This window comes from Rosa chinensis, chromosome 3 (assembly GCF_002994745.2).
Source record: "Rosa chinensis cultivar Old Blush chromosome 3, RchiOBHm-V2, whole genome shotgun sequence".
NCBI classification, from domain to species: domain Eukaryota; kingdom Viridiplantae; phylum Streptophyta; class Magnoliopsida; order Rosales; family Rosaceae; genus Rosa; species Rosa chinensis.
Window position 1 is genome coordinate 28,578,756 of NC_037090.1, and position 13,334 is coordinate 28,592,089.

The 13,334-nt window shown below is 39.6% G+C and overlaps 1 pseudogene; it reads right to left on the reverse strand.

Annotated features, from left to right (window-relative positions):
- Positions 1-1,605: 1,605 nt before the first annotated feature.
- On the reverse strand, positions 1,606-8,941 carry LOC112195107 (annotated as a pseudogene).
- Between the last annotated feature and the right edge of the window lie 4,393 nt (positions 8,942-13,334).

Here is a 13,334-nt window from a genome sequence, read left to right on the forward strand (position 1 = left end):
AAATAAACCTTAGCTCTCCATCTAGCTTTTTGATTACACGAAAAAGAAAAAGAGAAAACCGAGCTCCATTTTTATTCGTTAACTCATTCATTAATCACTTGATATTCATACATGGATCTGGAAGTCACTCACGAGGAAAATCACTTCGACTTTGAAGTTGTCCGTCCCGCCACACTAGTCCCACAACCAGGTTCCCGGAAAGGACCACCTCAAGTCCAGGTCCACTTTGTTTGTAGCATCGAGCACAAATACTACCACACTTCTTCATGTGACACTAGAATTCTAACCCTCATCAACCATCGCGAGGAGACGAGGACACAAATTTTCGAATTCGATCAGTGCCTAGTATTCTTTAGTCCTGACGAGTTCCGCGCAGATCTCTCTCGGGTTCTTTCGGAATTCGAAATCGGAGAAGATGATAACGTCGTGCACAGGATGGCGAGTGAAATTAAACGCTTGGCTTTCAAGATTTACGAAGAGTCCTGGGGCAAACGGATATTCGCCTTGGAAGCTTCTATGTCAAGAAAACGTGACATGATTCGCTGCAAGAGTTGTCTGGACGACAGGGTTGCGAGGGAATCCATTACGTTGGCGGAATAGCAAAGCCAATTAATGAGTCATCGATCAAGAAGCTCCTGATCAAACGAGGACGGTTAGAGCTCAAGAGTAGAGACTGTTAGATTTAATTGTAGCGTTTGCTTGTACGTTGAGATCAGTTTGGTTTTAGGAGAAAGTGTATAGTACGTGCTAAATTATTGCTCGAGTTTGTTCTTGATTAGTTCCCTGGTTCTATTAGCTTTTATATTTGTGAAGTTTATACTTGATATGAAATCCTACTAACTAATTTTGATGACATAATTTCATAACAAAACATATAGAAAAGCAGCGTTTAGATGCAGGATACTGTCTGGTGGCTTGGGCACGTTTGCAGCAGTCTTAGATAAGAACAAGAAAAAATATAAGATCACTCTGTAGTCTGTACATTATTCCTGCGGGAATAATAAGGGCCGGGCTAGCTATGTCCTAGCTCCATCAATCTGCAACCAAATAAAGGTTTAAATCCCGAGGTCATTCACAAGTCTACAAGCTGGAGACTAGAACTTCCAATCTCACAAAATGTAATGCTCTATGATCAGTTATTTCTCTAGATGCAAAAAAAAAAAAAAAAAAAAAACCAAGGGGCTCTAAGACTCTAACCTGAAATTTGTTGCACAAGGTCCAGCAAATTAGGAAGACAACCATTTGCACAAAGGAATTGGTCGAACTTTTGACACACAAAATTTATGGTGTGAAACAATGGACCTAAATGCATTTGTAATTAAGCGGGCATTCTCCAGAGTCCAAACAACCCAGTCAGGTCATTCCGTCGTTGTGATTAGGTGGTTCATTAGAGAAACCGGAAGCAAGCACGCTCTATCATATTACGACCGCCTTGCTTCCGGCCCATTTCAAATCTCGGGACCAAATTCAAAAGCTTGGTTGGTCAACTACAACGCGACTACCAAGCAACTATGTACATGTAAGTACTCATAATGAAGATATATGTAGAAGGAATCTGGTAGTCGATAAACACCACAAAGCAATTGGTAATTGATAAATAAACATATTACATGTGTTATCTGTATGCATCCAATCACAAAGATAATGAAGAAACGAAAGCTAGCTAGCCATGAGTTGGAATCTGATATGAATCATGTATGAGAGCGTAATTTCTGTTCCAACGGCACTAAATTCTTAACAATTTCAGCAAGAGTAAGGAATGGCAACGGCTTTCAGAGGATACTTTCTATGTACGACTGCACCAGTGGACTCAGTCATGTATAAGTCCTCCAATTTTTCATCTCCAGGCAATGACCAAGTAAAGTTGTGTACTATACTTGCCAGAGCCATCTCAGTAACAACCATACCAAATGGAATACCTGGGCAGACTCGTCTACCGGCACCAAATGGAATGAGTTCAAAGTCAGTCCCTTTGAAATCTATCTCACTATATATTCAGCAAGAACTTCTCTGGCTCATACTCCTCTGGTTTATTGTACGACTTGGGATCTCTTCCAATTTGCCATGCACTCACCAGAACTTGAGTGTTGGCCTTAATGCTGTAACCATTTACATTCACATCTTGGGTCGCCATCCTGGGCAGTAACAGCGGAACCGGTGGATGTAAACGAAGAGTCTCCTTGATTACTGCTCTCAAGTAGTGCATACCCACCAGATCATCTTCTGTTACCTCGGCTTTATTTCCGACTATTTCCCTCACCTCATTCTGCAACTTCTTCATGACTTTTGAATGTTTTAGAAGCTCTGAGTCGAGCTCTGACATTGCCCGCTCTAAGACAGTAACGTGGTATCACTGCCAGCAACAAACAAATCCTACAAAATATGCAGGTCAATGTTTCATTTGATCAAATTAGAAAGTAAAAGAGTAGTTAAATGTTGACTTGTGAATCATGTTATGTAGAACAAGTTTGCTTGCATATAATCTTGTAGAAGAAGGAAACTTGGAGGACAAGTACACTTAGAGAACAAGTACACTTAGAGAACAAGTTTACTTGGAGATCAAGATGTGTAATGTAGTAGTGTAGGGCTTGTATATATAACCTCATTTACACCATTGAATCAACATAAGAAAATTCATCATTCACAAATATCTCTTCCTTTCCATTTCATATTTTGACTTGGTATCAGAATTCAGAACTAAGATTCGAGAGGACTTTGTCTCTTTGTTTTTCCTTCATTCTTCTTTCCTCACACTCTGGGGTAAGATTGTTCCTTCCTCTAATTCAGAGGTTAGGATTGTTCTCTATCTTTTAGAAGGTGAATTTTATCTTTGTAACGTCGAGCTTACTCGCCCAACACAACTAGGTCCATCCAATTAATGCGATGTCTAGGCCAAGGATCGAATAAGAGAAAGGTAACCGAAAGGTTGAAAAGTGAGCATTGCTCCACCAAAATCTTAACCCTCTTTATCTGGTCGCATTAAAAAGAGTTACCGAAAGGTTGCGCGATAGGCAACACCCAAGGATAAGATTTCTTTTCTCTTTACTTAGGAAGTACTGCTACTTCTTGACTAGTCGATTAATCCCTCTTGACTTGTCAAACATATATACCTTCTATCTCAATTCCATTGCATATTGTTTTTTCATCAGTATTCCAATGGCTGGCCCTAATGCTCCACTTCTAGAAGGAGGGAATACCAGCAATTCCGGTATTCAAAAAGTTGAAGTCTCAGTTCAAAACCCAGATTCTTCATTAGGTTCATTCGGAGGAGCAAAACTGAATGGACCTGGGAATTATAGGACATGGAAGAAGATGATTTCCGCTCACCTTCGTGGAATCCATAAGATGGGTCATGTCACCGGTACCATTAAGACACCGGCGAATGAGGAAAGTGAAGAGTATGTCAAGTGGGAAGATGCTGATGGACTTGTACTGTCAATTTTGTACAAGGCCATGACTGATGAGGTGATCCAATTGATCATTGGGTGTGATACTGCTGTAGAAGTTTGGAAGACGCTCAATGATCTCTATCTAAATGAATCTGATTTTTCCCAGATCTATGAATTGTTGTGCAAGGCAACAAGGATGAAGCAGGATGGGAAAGCAGTTTCAGTGTTCTACAACCAGCTGAAAAACATTTGGGCCTAGATTGATCAACGACGACCAAACAAATTGAAGAATGCTGAGGATATTACTTGGTACCAGAAGGAGAAGGAGTTGGAGCATGTGCACCAGTTTCTGAGTGGCTTAGATGTTAGACATGACAATGCCAAGGGAGAGTTATTGTGTCGGGAAGAGCCTCCTTCCCTCACTGAGGCTTTTACCTACATCCGCAAGGATAAGTCTCAGCAAGGCAGCACAAAGGCAGCTCATTCTGAAATCTCCAACCTAACAATCCAAGCTAAGCCCCCTTGGGCTCAAGGTCCACTTCTTGGCTTCAGTACACCACAATCAGGATTACATCCCATGACTCAGGATTCTTCTCCAGGCAGGTCTGTATGTCAACATTGCAAACTGACTGGACACACCAAGGAGACTTGTTATTAGTTGGTTGGGTACCCTGCTGGATACTTCAGCAAACCCAAACTAACTGAACCTCGAGGTAGAGGAAAGGCAGCTGTTCATCTTGTTCAGAGTTCAGAGTACTTTGGAGTCGCTGGGCAAGATCATACCACAGGCAATGATGGCCCTCCCTCAGTCTTAATGGTTGCTAGAGGTACTGGTAAGATTGGTATGGCTTTAAAAATTTCTAACTTTGTAGGTTCAGATACTTGGATTATTGATTCTGGTGCTTCAGATCATATGACCTATGATAAGAAGTATTTCATTACCTTATCCACACCTAATGTGTCATATGTTACAAATGCCAATGGTGAATCATTTCCTGTCTTAGGTATTGGGTCCATAAAAGTCACACCTACCTCAGTATTGCATGATGTATTGTATGTACCAGACTTGTCTCACCAATTAATCTCAGTTCCCCAATTGAATAAGAAATCCTTGTGCTCTGTGACATTTTTTCCCATGTATGTGGTGTTTCAGGATCTTCTGACCAGGGAAGTCATTGGCAATGGGTATATGAGGGGGAGACTATTTCATCTAGATCAAGCTTATGCCGGGGAGAGACCAAGGAAGAATGTCCCAGTTGTTTTGACTTTGACTTCTAGAGAGCTTAATGAAGTCTGGTTATGGCATAGACGCTTAGGGCATCCTTCATTCAGTGTAATGCGTAAAGCTATGCCCTCTTTATTTGTTGGCATTGATGAGTCGTCCTTACATTGTGAAACTTGTGTTTTGGCAAAAAGTCATAGAGTCAGCTACCCATTGAGTCTTTCTAATAAAAGTTCTATGCCTTTTGAGATTATTCACTCTGATGTGTGGGGACCTTCCAGAGAACCCACTGTTTCTGGAATGCGTTATTTTGTCTTGTTTATTGATGATTGTACTCGATTATCATGGGTAGCATTGCTTAAATCTAAGGATGTTGTGTTTTCTGCTTTTTAAGCCTTTCAAAAATTGATTTAAACACAGTTCAATGGTCATATCAAAGTTTTTCATTCTGATAATAGGGGGAGTTTGTTAATAGTGATTTTCAGGAATATTTCTAAGAAAAAGGTATAATCTACCAAACCACTTGTCCTCAAACACCTGAACAAAATGGTGTCTCTGAGCGTAAAAATCGTCATCTTCTAGACATAGCACGAGCATTGCTATTTGGTGCTCACATGCCCAAGTATCTTTGGGGTGAGGCGGTTCAGACTGTCTCACATCTTATTAATCGTCTTCCTTCCAGTGATCTTCAGGAGCGCATTCCCTTTGAAGTCCTGTCAACCCATGTCTCTATTCCTTCATTCCATAATCTTCATGCTCGTGTCTTTGGTTGTGTTGTCTTTGTTCATATACCAGTTGGATGCCCGAGCTCTCAAATGCGTCTTTGTAGGTTATGGTTCTCATCAGAAAGGCTATAAATGCTATCACCCACCTACACGAAAGTTCTATGTCACCATGGACGTGTCATTTTATGAAGATATGTGTTATTTCTCCCCCAACAACACCACTCTTCAGGGGGAGAATGAGTTTTTTGAAGAGATGTTTGTTGGTGGAAAGTTGAAGATGAATAAAGATGCAAAAGAAGAGAGTACTGACATCCCAAAGTCGACTAGTCAAATTTCCCAAATCGACCAGTCGATAGGGAGAGTCAACCAGTCGAACGGGAAACCGGCGAAATGGGCAGAAGTGTACTAGACCAATGGAAGGAAATTCTCGACCAGTCGATTTCTGAAGAGGACTCTATTCCAGCTTCCCCCTCATCTGATACTTCACCCCCTAATGCTGAACTTTCTGGTCAAGAAGATCCATCTCAGGTATGTCCAATATCTTCACCTGGTAACCCTGTAGAGTCTGTATCTTCTACATATGTGTTACCTAGTAGGACTACCCGTGGTCAACCAGCAAAAAAGTATGAACCTTCCATAACTGCTAAAGCCAAATATCCAGTAGCTAACTTTGTGTCACACCATAGGTTATCTAAACCTTATGCATCATTTGTGAATCAATTATCCGCTGTATCTGTTCCTAACAAAGTGCAGGAGGCTTTGGGAGACCCAAAGTGGGCCAAGGCAATGGAGGAAGAAATTAAGGCATTAGAAAAGAATCACACCTGGGAACTTGTACCACTTCCTCGTGGTAAAAAGATTGTAGGGTGTAGATAGATTTTCACTGTCAAACATAATGTAGATGGCACAGTAAGTAGGTATAAGGCGAGGTTGGTGGCTAAAGGGTTCACTCAAACTTATGGGATTGACTATGATGAGACTTTTGCTCAGGTAGCAAAGATGAATATTGTTCGGGTATTGTTGTCACTTGCAGCTAATCTGAATTGGTCATTTCATCAATTTGATGTAAAAAATGCTTTCCTTCATGGGGAGTTAACTGAAGAAGTATACATAGGTCTTCCTCCTGGATATGCATCAGATACACATGATGATGTTGTTTGCATATTGAAGAAATCCCTTTATGGACTTAAACAGTCACCCCGGGCATGGTTTGGTAGATTCACTCAATCCATGAGATGCTTTGGATACAAGCAGAACAATTCAGACCACACCTTATTCTTAAAGCACCAAAAGGGGAAGGTAACTATGTTTATTATATATGTGGATGATATGATAATAACAGGAGATGACTTGGTAGAAATTGAAAATCTTTAGAAGAAGTTGGCTTCTGAGTTTGAGATGAAGAATTTGGGAGATTTGAAGTACTTCTTCGGGATTGAGGTAGCCAGGGGAGAGATGGCATCTTCTTATGTCAGTGAAAGTATGTGTTGGATCTCTTGGCAGAGACAGGTATGTTGGATTGTTCTCCAATTGACACTCCAATTTAGCAAAATCACAAACTAGCAGAATATCCTGATTAGGTTCCAACTGATAAACCAAGATACCAGAGGTTAGTGGGACGCCTGATATATTTGTCACACACTAGACCTGATGTTGCTTATGCAGTTAGTGTTGTGAGTCAGTTTATGCATAATCCAAGTGAACAGCATATGGAGGTAGTGGTAAGAATCTTGAGGTACTTAAAGTCAGCACCAGGAAAAGGTTTAATGTTTTCTAAATGTCAGCACCTTGATGTTAATGGATATACAGATGCAGATTGGGCCGGTTCTATCACAGACAAGAAGTCTACATCGGGGTACTTCACCTTTGTGGGTGGAAACCTTGTTACCTGGAGCAGTAAGAAGCAAAAGGTTATTGCAATGTCAAGTGCTGAAGCTAAATATAGAGGTATGGCACATGGAGTGTGTGAACTTCTGTGGCTACGAAATTTACTTTGAGATTTGGGTTTTAAGCCTAAGTCAGCAATGCAATTGTACTGTGATAACAAAGCAGCTATTGACATATCACATAATCCTGTACAACATGACCGAACGAAACATGTGGAAGTTTATCGACACTTCATTAAGGGAAAGATGGATGCAAAGTTAATCTCCTTTCCTTTTGTTCCAACCGAGGAGCAATTAGCTGATATACTTACCAAAGCTATATCTAGCAAGTTGTTCCATGACTCACTAGGCAAGTTGGGTCTTCGTGACATTTATGCCCCAACTTGATTGGGAGTGTTGACTTGTGAGTCATGTTGTGTAGAACAAGTTTGCTTGCATATAATCTTGTAGAAGAAGGAAACTTGGAGGACAAGTACACTTGGAGAACAAGTTTACTTGGAGATCAAGATGTGTAAAGTAGTAGTGTAGGGCTTGTATATATAATCCCATTTACACCATTGAATCAACATAAGAAAATTCATCACTCACAAATATCTCTTCCTTTCCATTTCATATTTTGACTTTAAACACATGCATGAATCTTTCTAGTGTTCCATAAAGATAAGAAGATTAACTGGCCAAGATTATGTAAGTGTATATATGTAAAGCAGGCCAGTAATTTTTTTTTTTTTTTTTTCCATTAGAAAGAAAAGGTGGTAACTATTACTTACCAAGATGATAGCCTTTATGCCAACTCGCTCGAGAGCAAAACCAGTCGTGTTTTCTTTCTGAATTGAAAGCAAAACGTCCACAAAATCTTGGTGGTCCTTATCAACCATATGAACATTTCCAGTCTTGGAACTATCTATATGGTCTTGAACAACCATATCCAAAAATTCATCGAACCATTTGGCTAAACTATCTAATTCAGCATCCAAACCATTGACACGGGTCACCCAAGAAAGCCAGGGAATATAGTCACCAATATTAACTCGAGTGAATAACTCATTTATCTCTGTGGATAGCTCCATAAACAGTCTCCCACGACATTCTCCTCTATCACTGTATTTCCTCCCCATAGCAACTCTGCAAATGACATCACTAGTAAGCGTCGTAAGCATCGCTCAAGTTCACAACTGATGATGCAAAGGAGGAGGAGGAATTACAGCGCTATTTTATCTTGCTGATTAGTAAACTTATTTCCTCCTCTCTCACAGCGCGAAAAGATCGAACCCTTTTGTTGCTCAAAAGATTCAAGACGCAAGTACTTCTCATCTGCCTCTAGTACTCGCCATAAGGTGATGTCACTACGTCTTTGTAGTTATAGAACATCTTTTTGAAGAAGACGAACTTGGGTCTGTCAGAGAAGACCAAATTATGGGTTTTCAGGATCTCGCGGGCAGCCTCAAACGACGAGACCACGAGCACAGGCTTACTTCAGAAGTGGAGCAGCATAAGAGGTCCATAGCATTCAGCTAGGGTTTAAAGCGAGTGATGAGGGAACAAGCCTAGTTAGTGAAGGTTTCCAATTACAGGTAGCTTTGGTGGAGAAGGTGGTACTGATTGGTTTGTGGTGGAGGATAATTTGTACAACAGGACGATGAAAATGGCTAGAAGTATTAGCTTTAAGGAGAGAGGTTTCAATAAGCTTGCAAGAAGCAATTGCAAGAGACTTAGCATCTTCTTCTACCTCTATAGGGATCTAGCTTGTTTGTTTTTGTGAAGATAGGGTGATCCTTTTATATAAAAGGGAGTATCGATCTAGTGTTTCAAATATATCATTGACTTTTTTTTTTTTAACATGCAGGCCTAAGTCTAAGACAAAATTATCATTGACTTTCTTTATCAGGGTGAACAGGAGTTACACGATATTCTAAATTTAAAATGCTAATTATGGTAGCAACTAAGAGTTTTGAAAAGGACTTTTTTTTTTTTTTGAAAGAAAGGGCTGGTGCAGCGACCCTCACGCCTTAACCATTAATGAAACCATAGAATACACCGGGAGGGGGGGGGGGGGGGGGGAGAACATAGTGCCTTAACCCCAAATTACAATAAGCCTGAAGAGAACCACCTGAAATAATAACAGGCATCTCACCTAAGAATATGCATTCTATCATGCACCATTTAGCGAAGAGCGCTCTACAGGCTACTCCATGCGCTTTACAAATGTGGTGACAAACCGGAAAGATAATACTCACACGAAGCCATAAGTTACTAATACTATCAGCAAACCACAAAGGGAAACAAGATGATGTAATATAGCAGCTCAGAGCATGAATTTGGTTATTTATAACAGAGCAAATCAACTTGATGATCCTAATAAATCTGGCGGATACATTGCGTCTCATAGGTAGAGTTCAGCACACAACAACAACTCACAAGGTTCCAACTACTGATCTGCAAATAATTGAAAAGAAATTAAAAAGGAATCTACAAGATTCATCCAACATGTAATTACATGGATAAATAATTGTTTGAGATCATAAATATTAATGCTCTTGTTCCAAAAAAAAAAAAAATCTTGCAGACTATCTTGCAAACTCTAACGAACAGTTAACAAAATATACAAAAGTTTTGAAATTATTAACTTTGCGAGGTGAAAATGTAACAAAAACAACAACAACTGAGTTTTTATTTATTTACAATTGGGGTCAACTTACACTCCAAATTGAAGCAAGTTTACATTTCAAAAAAAAAAGAAAAAAAAAAGAAAGGAAAAGCATTACAAGATAAGATTTTTTTTTTGGGGGGGGGGGGGGGGGGGGGGCTGCTAACCTACTTTGAATTTATGAACCAGCGTTGTTCCTAAATCATCATTTTGGAGGGAACCCTGGAGGAAATAGGGAATCATTTCCCAAGATGGACTGCCTCCACCAGTTGGAGTACCTGAGGCTAACACCCGCCTCTGAATTCCCAGCCGGAATATACAGTCTCAGATTCCTGGAAAACGCGTTTGGAACATTACCAACCAGTAGAGGACTAGTAAGGCATAACAGAAGGTCTTGATCATAACCGAATTGTCTTGCTACATGATGTGGTCGGTATATTTCTTCTTAATCAAACCCGGTTAACCTATCTTTCTGTCTCGCTATGCATATTGCGACTATGAATAAGGTATTGCCTAGACCAGGACCAACCACTACCGTTTTCTCATTGTCCAGATAGACCCTAGCATAAGCTGGGGCGCCACTTGAAATCAGCTTCAGCTACCGTTTCTAGAGCCCTCCTCCAGTTATCAACTTTAACATCGTTTACTTGATTCCAACGAGCCACAGAAGAATTGATAGCCCCAGTTTTGAGAATCTTTCCCATGCCCAAAGTTGAACAAGTTGAAATGGCGACTTGACAATGAGTTTTTTAGTCGCGGGTCCTGCGAAGTTTCTTCTTAGACCAAAATTAGTTACAGGTTCTACAATTTTGAGATTTAACAAAGTCAATTCTAGATATGTATCGGAAAGAATAGCTGATGCAAGACTCGTCTGCCCGCAGCTGATTGAATTGCAAGGGTTATATCTCCTTTTTCAATCACAGTACTACAAAAAATGCACCTTGATAACCAGTAAGCTATGAAGGCTTCCTGCTCGTATTCGGATTCAGTTGCCATGAACTTCTGCATCCAAAGGCTTGTGCTAGGCTTCCTGATCTTTTCTTGCATTATCTAGATTCTCTAATATCTTTCATATTTGACTACTGGTTTTGAATCATCAAGAGATGCTTGTCCCACCAAGAATGAAGCATCCCAATGACCTGTTACTAAGAGATCAATTATCTCTATTTGGAATAGGTTGTGGTTGATAGTATAGATGTAAGCAACTATTGACATGTGTTGCAGCTTGTTTAGTATTTCTTGTTCAGATAAACCACATTCAATAGTGATAGGTTTGGGCTTGCCACCCTTTCATTTCTCATGTAGACCTAGATGTGGCCTATCAAGGTTAGGAATGTGAGGTTAGTATATGTGTTGGGCTTTGAACCTACCTTATAGAGTTATGACCCAAGGCTCTTCCTATGGCGAGTTGGCTTGTTATTCTGGTGTTTATGCTCGATATGCATATGGTATAAATAAGTCTCCCAATTCCCCGGTCAAGAACTCTCTTGGGTGGGGAGTTTGTCTAAGTAGAAACACCGAGAGTACACGGTAGATGACCCATTGAGAGGCGCTCTATTGGGATGAACAATTCCCCAGTTGATGTAGGACGATATTTTAGCCAACTTCAACAAAGAATCTCGAAAAGAAAGAAGCGCCTGCACATTAAGAAGAATGATTTGAATATTGAAAGTTGGTATTCAAATAGGCTTCTTACTGATGGAATTAATCATAAATTACTCTTTTGGATATACCGGGATTCTCGAGCGAAATCTTGGTTGAGATTCCAAATATATGTTTGCATAATATTCTTTAATATCTAGGATTTTATTTCCGATTTTTATTTAATTAGGTTTCCTAGTTTTAGTCTATAATAAATTGTTCTTTTTGTTTTCTAGTTGTATTAGGTTTATTCTATGTGCCCTATATAAGGCACCTTTTCGATTGTAATTTTCATTCAAGTTATCAATAAAAACTCAAATAGTAGAGAAGTTTCTCTATCTTTCTTACGGCTGTGCCCGTAATTGCTAGTGGATTCTAGCTCATCTCATATGGCTTTCGACGCTTGACGGAGCCCCTTACTATCGTGTTCACGCTTCCCGCATCATTTGGTATCAAAGCGGGTATCGCCCGCTCCTTAGCAGACGACGATCCAAGGGAGAAGTTCACTACCACCAACCTCAACGACGTTGGTCGTAGAGTATCTATCAAAGAATGTTTCGTTGAAGAGGAACATGCCAAGGGATTCGCCCTAGGACAACCTCATCAATCCAAAAAAAAAAAAAAAGAGAGAGAGAGAAAAAAAAACATGGAACATTGGATATTCACAACGCCGGATTACGACGACTTCCGAACTACATGTGTCATCAAAGACAAGGTATGCTTTGTAATAATTGACAGTGGTTTACGAGAGAACTTTGTAGCAAACAAATTTGTGGATTATTTTCAATTACCGACAATGAAGCTGAGTGATCCATACTGGATTCCATTTGGAGAGGATGAATATGCACAAGTAACAGAGGTTTGTAAAGTTCCTGTCTCTATGGGAAAATTTTATAAAGAAGAGATTACTTGTCATGTGATCGACATGGACGACACTGATGTGCTTTTTGGAATACCATGGCATGAAAGCGTCAAAGGTGGTTATTGCAAAGACAGCACATATTTATTTCGGTGGGAGTCACACAAAATTAAAATCAAGACTGAAAAGATGAACATCAAGAATGACCATCCTGAGGTGTGTGAAAAGGAACATGAAGAAGGCACTTTGAAGATTGAAGAGAAACTCATTAAGGACACGGAAGCTGATTCATTCATCACACCGATATCCATGTCAAGCATGCCTAATTGTGTTCAAGATCAACCCAAAGAGAAGTCAATGCCCATTCCTTTTCAAGTGGAGGAGTTCAAGTTTCAAGATGTTTATTCTAAACTTGTCTACGGTATTGGATTCATGGTGATACCTTTTAATTTCGAAAATATTGAAGTTGATGGCTTATCATGTTTTATTCCTACTAACGATCGAGCTGCATACAAGAGGAACTCGAGGTCGAGTTCTTTTCAGGTGGAGGATACTAATGTAGGACGATATTTTAGCCAACTTCAACAAAGAATCTCGAAAAGAAAGAAGCGCCTGCACATTAAGAAGAATGATTTGAATATTGAAAGTTGGTATTCAAATAGGCTTCTTACTAATGGAATTAATCATAAATTACTCTTTTGGATATACCGGGATTCTCGAGCGAAATCTTGGTTGAGATTCCAAATATATGTTTGCATAATATTCTTTAATATCTAGGATTTTATTTCCGATTTTTATTTAATTAGGTTTCCTAGTTTTAGTCTATAATAAATTGTTCTTTTTGTTTTCTAGTTGTATTAGGTTTATTCTATGTGCCCTATATAAGGCACCTTTTCGATTGTAATTTTCATTCAAGTTATCAATAAAAACTCAAATAGTAGAGAAGTTTCTCTATCTTTCTTACG